Source organism: Chinchilla lanigera, unplaced genomic scaffold (genome assembly GCF_000276665.1).
Source record: "Chinchilla lanigera isolate Chin_1 unplaced genomic scaffold, ChiLan1.0 scaffold00097, whole genome shotgun sequence".
NCBI classification, from domain to species: Eukaryota; Metazoa; Chordata; class Mammalia; order Rodentia; family Chinchillidae; genus Chinchilla; species Chinchilla lanigera.
The window spans coordinates 6411712-6417711 of NW_004955498.1; the positions used below are offsets into that span (position 1 = coordinate 6411712).

At 41.5% G+C, this 6000-nt stretch overlaps 1 protein-coding gene across 4 annotated transcripts in view; it reads left to right on the forward strand.

Annotated features, from left to right (window-relative positions):
* Mtm1 (myotubularin 1) overlaps positions 1–6000 on the forward strand; it is a 115307-nt gene that overhangs the window by 82310 nt on the left and 26997 nt on the right. The gene's annotated exons all lie outside the window — the stretch shown is intronic.

A 6000-nucleotide genomic window follows, 5' to 3' on the forward strand; every position in this document is an offset into this window, starting at 1 on the left:
TAGTAGAAGACTCTACAGTTGGCAGTTTTGTGTCTTAGAGTTGGTAGAGATTTCCCCTTCGCTCTTGTCATTAGTAAATAATTAGTAAATAATTAGTAAATTAGTAAATAATTAGTTCCATCTTTATGCAGGTTTATTTAGAAATAGCCAGTTTATTATCAAGCCATTACTGGGTAGCGCTCCCATGGACCTAGAGAGAGGAAGGTGTTTTGAAACTAATCGCAACCTGAGTCATTTCATAGAAGGAGCTTTATGCTTTGATTGTGGTTAATCCTTCATCCTGAAAGAAGCATCACAAATCCTCTACTCTTTTAAAAGTGGAAATACGGGAAGCTATCTGAGGGAACTAGCACCTTTAGCCATTTAGTTCTGTAGACCATCAAAAGGCCTACTTCAAATAGGTGAATTACTAAGATAATAGTGAGATTTTGTTTTCTGACTCTGTTATAGTGTAGTTCTAAAATGTCCTCCAAAATCCTTGTCCGGAGGTGGGGCTTAGGCCGTGGGAGTGCTACACGCACCTGTGGGTGCGTTCACAGCTGGCTGCATTGTTAGGAGGCGGGGCCTGGTCAGGGGAGGTAGGTCCCTGAAGGTGCAACCAGGAAGAATATTTTCATTTTAAATTTTATTATGAGGCTATGTTTGCAGTACACAGTGTTTACATTCACCGTAGGGAGCACCTACATGGACTTAATATATGTGAATTCTTTTCATTCCCCTTCCTGCTTTCCCACTTGCTTCATCTCTTCCCATTTGCAGAAGATCTGTCTCCCTGTTTCCTACTGTCTTTCATTTTGTTTATTTTTTAATTATTTATACTTTAGGTTTCTCATATAAGAGAAATTAGGTAGTGTTTAAGCTGTGTGTCTGACTTATTTCACTTTCTATTGTGGCCTCAAGGTGCATCCCTTTCCTATAGATGAGTCAAATTCATTCTTCTTTATAGCAGAGCAGTACTCCATTATGTGTCATACCACATCTTCTTTATCCATGCATCTGGTGATGGACACTTCCAATCTGTAGCTGTTACGAGTTCCGCTGCTATAAACATGGATAGGCATGTATCGCTGTAATATGATACCCGTAACTCTTTTGGGAAGATACCAAGAAGGGGAATAGCTAGGTCAAATGGAATTTCTAGTCTTACATTTTTGGGGAATCTCCACACTGATTACCATAGTGGTTGCACCTACCAACAATGTAGAAGGGTTTCTTTTTCTTTATAGCCTTGCCAATATTTATTCATGTCTGAATGATGGCCATTCTTTCTGGAGTAAGATGGAATCTCAATATTGTTTTAATTTTCATTTCTCTGATGGCCAGAAGTGTTGAGCATTTTTTTCATATATTTATCGGCCATTTGCACTTCTTCTGATAAGTATCTATTTATCTCAGTTGTCCATTTTTTGATTGGCTCTTGTATCTTGGGGAGTCTGATTTTTGTTTTTTATTCTTGATATTAGACCTCTGAAGAGTAACTGGCAAACATATTTTCCCATTCTGCGTTGTCTCATCACTCCATTGTTTCCTTTGCTGTGCAGAACCTTTTTACTTTGATACAATCCCATTTGTTGATTCTTGATGCTATTTCTTATGCAGTTGGAGTTGTTTAGAAAGTCCTTTCCTGTGCTTGTCTTCACGTTTTATCTAGTTTATCTTCCTGTAGATTGTTTCTGTTTTAGTATCTATGCCCTTTCTCTATTTTCTTTATTTTGGTACGTAGCTGTAGATATGGGTTTAGATTCTGTGACCCAGGGCGTCTTGGGCAGTGGTCACATCACGGCAGTCTAGACAGGGAGCAGAGGTGGTGGTAGCCTTGGGCAGGGCCTTGCTCACTGGGTGGGACAGTGGGCTGTGCTCCCTCCGGAAGCTCCAGGGGAGAATATGTTCCCGCCTCTTCCAGCTTCTTGTGACCACTGGCATTCCTTGGCCTGTGACCATGTCACGCCAACCTCTGCCTCAGCAATCACACTGCCTTCTTTTCTGCCTGTGTGAAGTCTCCCTGTGTTCCTGTTGTCGGGTTTCATGTAATTAGGCTCCACTGGATAATCCAGAACATTTCCCCATTTGAAAGTCACCAACTTGACCGCATCTGCAAAGTCCCCGTTCCCATGTAAGGTAGCAGCCACAGGTTCCAGAGGTTGGGACCTGAATGTCTTCAGTGACCGTATCCTACTGTATTTTACAGCCCTGTTGGGGCGTGGCCATCACTAACTCGCACTGCCGTAAAACAGTCCTAGCACTCAGTGCCTCACACCAGGGCAAAACTTGTGCAGTGAGACCACCATCCTTGGCACACCGCCCAAGCCTCATGCCAGTCCACTGGCAGAGCCCAGCAGGTGGCAGGACACCGTGGTGTCCAAAGCTTATATTTTCACTTTGTCCTTTTCAGTACTCTTCCCCTGGAGTCCTCCTCATGTTTTCAAGCGGCCTGGTACTGTGCCACTTGGAGGAGAGCTGTCCAGCAGCTGGTGTCCATTGAACGGCTGCTCAACCCTAGCCCTTTCCGGGGATTGTGTTTTAGCACAAGCCGGGCTGGTGAAGGTATCATCCTCGCCCTGCAGTAGAGAGAAAGAAGCTATAGGTCCAAGGGCGAGGTAGCCCCAGTGGCAGGAGAAGCTGTCACGTGTGGGCTTCTGGCCCTGAACCACGCCCACGTGCACAGCCCCATGCCCCTTGTTTCTACCCCGCTCGCCAGTCTCAGAGCATTGAAGTTTCCAGTGATGCAGTTTTGAAAGCCTGATTTAGGTTCAGTAGAGAATTACAGCTGTTCCTCTCAGAAGTGATTGTGGGAATTCGTCCTTAATTGGAAAACATCTAGTATTTTCAATACATAATTGACTAAGATTGAGTCCCTTCTTATTGTGAGAGGAGTATCAGAGGTGAGGGTTGCCCTCCATAAAAATGGGTTAGAACCCCGAGTTGGGTAAGTTGGCTTTGAGTGACCTAGTACATTACAGTGCTTCTTAGCGGCCCTTCCTTCAGGAGTACCTCAAAATTGTAAACAAGACAGCATCCATATTCGAAATGCTTGAAGAAATAAACTGCACTTAGTCATTTAGGAATAATGGGTTTTCTACAAGTGATCGATGACCTGTCATCCTTAGATCTCCTAACCTTTCCTCATTGGCTCTATGTTTCCCACTGTTCATGTAAAACACTAGTTACATTTCTTTAAAATTGTTCTGTATGTCAGATCTTTCATGTGGCCTTTTCCTATAAATCATTGAAATAAATGAGCATTTCAATTTCCTTGAATTAGTTGAAATGACTTTATGTCTACATATGGCTGTCAGAACTTTGGGAGCACCACGGAATAAGTCTTATTAAAATCAACTTAATAGGATATAAAATCAACATGTAAAAAATCAATAGTTTTCTATACACTAGTAGTGAACCCACTGAGAAAGAAATCAAAAAAGCAGTTCCATTCACGGCACCTTAAAAAATAAAATAAAATACCTAGGAATCAACCTAACCAAGGAGGTGAAAGACCTCTACAATGCAAATTTCAGAACATTGCAAAAAGAAAGTAAAGAAGACATCATATGAGAAGACCTCCCAGGTTCAAGGATTGGCAGAATTAATATTGTTAAAATGGCCATATTACCAAAAAGAATCTGCAGATTCACTGCAGTCCACATCAAAATACCAATGGCATTCTTCACAGAATTAGAACAAGCATTCCTGAAATTGATCTGGAAATGCGAAAAAACAGAATAGCCAAACAATGCTAAGCAAAAAGAGCAAGGCTGGAAGCACCACAATACCTAATTTCAAATTATACCAAATTATAGCTGGTATGAGAAAAGTCACCTCTTTAACAAATGATGCTGGGGAGACAGATACCTATATGTAGAAGATTAAAACTAGACCCTGAACTGTCACCCTGTGCAAAAATCAATTCAAAGTGCGTCACAGGGCTGAAACTTTGAAATTGCTAAAAGGAAACGTAAGAGAAACACTAGGAGCCATAGGCACAGGCAAAGACTTCCCAAGCAGGACTCCAGTAACATCGGAAATAATAGCAAGAATCAACAAACGGGACTGCAGCAAACTTAAAAGCTTCTGCACGGCAAGGGAAACAAATAGCACAGTGACGAGGCAGCCTACAGAATGGGGGAAACTTCTGCCAGTACTCTTCCGACAGAGGATTAATGTCTAGAACATGTAAGGAACTCAAGAAACTTACCACCAAAAAATCAAATAGCCCGATCAATAAATGGGCAAATGAACTGGGCAGACACAGCTGAAAAGAACTACACATTGTCAATAAGTATATGAAAAATATTCAACATATAAATATACATATGAATAGCTGCGATAACTGTATTGCTGATGTCTGATGGTATATTGAAAGGAACAGTTAACGCTTAAATTTTTTATGTTCTAACCAATTTTGCGTGCTTATATCTGGTAATCTGAGCAACTGATTTGAAGGGAACAATATGCAATGGAACTGCCATAGTGAATTCCTACCATCTTGTCTAGTGAAACTCTGCATTATCTCTAATGTTTTATCTAATAATTCTCTTTAATGGTTTGAACAATCTTCCATCCTTACATCTGGTTATCTGAGCACCATAGTTGAGGATAGCGATATGTAATATAGCAACCACTGTTAATTTGTATTATTTTGTCTTGAGACCCTGTATCACTTTAAATGTTCTTGCTTTGGTTTGTTTATGTTTGTGATGCTGGTATGCTGCTATTGTTCTTTTTTTTCTCATTTACTACCCTCATTAAAATAAAATTTTAAAAAAGTATTGAACATCTTTAGCCATTAAGGAAATGCAAATGAAAACTACATTAAGAGTTCGTGTCACCCCTGTCAGAATGGCTGTCATCAGGAATAAAAAAATAATATAACCACTATGGAAATCAGTGTGGAGGTTCCTCACAAAACTAAAAACAGACCTGCCATTTGATGGTCCAGCCATACCACTGTGTGGTATACACCTGTTACAGCTTGTGTGTAGATGTCTACTTCCAAAGTCTCGTGCCCTCATAGGTGGGAGTTCGGGGGAGTGGCTGGATCTAGGGTATGTGATGCTAGGATCGAGGGTCTGCGGTTACTAAATCAGTCCACTGCTAGGTTTAGCATAGTTGTGGGCGTAGATGATGGGAAGGCCCTCCCTGGGTGTGGATGGCACCACCCAAAAATCAGGAACCTGAAGGAATATAAAGGGACAGAAAAGCTGCCTCGCTGCTTGCTGCCTTCTGCCTGCCGTGCTATGAGCTGTTTCTCCTCTGCGGTGCCCTCTGCCATGCCACCCTGCCTTAGAGCCAGCCAGCTATGCACTGAAACCTCTACAAACCGTGACCTGAAATAAACCTTTCCTCCTTCAACTTTGGGTGTCAGGTATTTTGTCTCAGCAATGAGAGAAACAACTAAGACAGATTTCTGAAAGAATTGAAGTCTACATACTACAGTTGCTTCTCAGCCTTTTGGCTAAGATCCAGGGAAAGTCTACATACTAGAAGGGTTCAGGCATGCCCATGTTTATTGTGCGTAGTTCTCGGTAGCCAAGATACGGAATCAGCCTACGTGCCTATCACCAGATGAATGGCTAAAGAAAATGTGGTATATGCATACAATGGAGAATGAAATAAAGAAGAGTGAAATTTTGTCATTTGCAGGAAAATGAGTGGATCTTTAAATTGTTTTGAGCAAAATAAGCCAGACTCAGGAAGACAAGTATCACATGTACTCCCTAATATGTGGAATCTTAAAAAAAAAACAAGAAAGTAGAAAGGAGACTATCATTAGATAAGAGGAAGGGATTAAGGGGAAGAGGGTGTGAGGGAGGATAATAGGGAGGATGGATATGATCAAAATATATTATACATTGAAATTCCCCTAAAATGTAGGACTAGAGGGGAGCTAGGGCAAGGGGAGCGATAGGGCATGAAAATGATCAAAGTTGCCAGGCATGATGGCGCAGGGCTATAATCCCAGCATTCAGGAGGCTGAGGCAGGAGAATCATTGTGAGTTCGAG